This window comes from Otolemur garnettii, unplaced genomic scaffold, assembly GCF_000181295.1.
Source record: "Otolemur garnettii isolate 467f Iridium unplaced genomic scaffold, OtoGar3 scaffold00387, whole genome shotgun sequence".
Taxonomy (NCBI): Eukaryota; Metazoa; Chordata; class Mammalia; order Primates; family Galagidae; genus Otolemur; species Otolemur garnettii.
This window is the reverse complement of record NW_003852782.1, coordinates 58,010-59,771: the sequence shown is the minus strand read 5'-3', so window position 1 is coordinate 59,771 and position 1,762 is coordinate 58,010.

Sequence of the window (1,762 nt, the reverse complement as noted above, 5' to 3'; positions counted from 1 at the left end):
CTCTTGGGCTTAGGTGATTCTCTTGCCTCAGCCTCCTGATTAACTGGGACTACAGGCACCCGCCACAATACCTGGCTATTTTTTGTTGCAGTTTGGCTGGGTTTGAACCCGCCACCTTCAGTATATGGGGCCAGTGTCCTACTCACTAAGCCACAAGCACTGCCCTTTGAGACAGAGTCTTACCATGTCACCCTGGGTAGAGTGCTGTGGCGTCACATCTCACAGCAACCTCAAACTCTTGGGCTTAAGAGATTCTCTTGCCTCAGCCTCCCAAGTAGCTGGGACTACAGGTGCCCACCCCAATGCCAGGCTATTTTTCGTTGAGGTTGTCATGATTGTTGTGTAGCTGGCCCAGGCTGGGTTCCAACCTGCCAGCCTAGTCATATGTGGCTGGTGCCCTAACCACTGTGCTATGGGTGCAGAGTTGCAAAGCCGGGGTCGGGTTTGAAGCTGCCGCCTCCAGTATATAGGGCCAGCGCCCTCCCTACTCCTTGAGCTACAGGCGCCTCCCCTGCAAAACCAAATCTTAATACACATGAAACAACTCTCCAATTTCCTTTATAAACCCTACAGTATTTCTTTTTTCTGTCTACAAATGTAACTATTTTAGATATTTCATGTAAGTGGACTCAAATATATCAGTCTTTTGGAGAGACTGCATTTTTTCATTTATCGTAATGTTAAGATTTACGTTTATTGGAGATGGTAGATTTCCTGATTTGTAAACGTTGAGTAATATTCTGCTTTTTAATATCCTAAAATATATTTCTGCATTTATTTTTTGAGGCAGATTTGGATTGCTTTCACCTACTGACTTCTGTGAATAACGCTCCAATAAATATGTGTGTGCAAATAGCTCTTTATTTGACCATACACACAAGAGATTTATACCTGTACTAATTTTGTTTCATTATGTATTTTGTAAATGTGCAAAATATAAAAATAATTATAGGCACTCATTAACAAACTCTTATATTAGTATTAATATCTTTTAATTTTTCTGGCAATTTTGACTTAAAGTATACATTATGAAATAGGACAGGTTTGTATGAAAATATATTTCCCTTGCCTGAGTGGGGTAGCTTGCTTCTATAAGGCTAGTAATCTGGGAGGCTGAGATGAGAGTATCTCTTGAGCTCAGGACTTGTGGACCAGCCAGAGCAAGAACAACACCCCATCTCTATTAAAAATTACCTGGGTGTCATTATAGGCACTTTTATTTTATTTTATTTTATTTCATTTTATTTTAGATAGAGTCTGACTATGTTGCCCTGGGTAGAGTGCTGTGGCATCACAGCTCCCAGCAACCTCAAACTCTTGGGCTTAACCAATTCTCTTGCCTCAGTCTCCCACATTGCAGGGACTACAGGGACCCGCCACAATGCTTGACTAAATTTTGTTGTTGTTGTTGTTGTTGTAGTTGTCATTGTTATTTGGCTGCCCTGGGCTGGATTCGAACACTCCAGCTCTGGTGTATATGGCTGGCACCCTGGCCACTGAACTACAGGCACCGAGCCTGAAGGCACCTTTAGTTTCAGCTTCTCAGAAGGCTGATTCAGGAAAGTTGCTTGAACCCAGGAGTTTCAGGTTCCTGTGAGCAAGGCTGATGTCATGGCACTCTAGCCTGGGTGTGCCTCTGTCTCAACACAGGTCTGTGTAGATATATATGCATATCTACTTATAATGTCTCCTTATTATAATATTTCTGTGCTCATTTCATTAACATTTGCATCAAATATCTTTTTTCTTTTTCTTTTTTTTT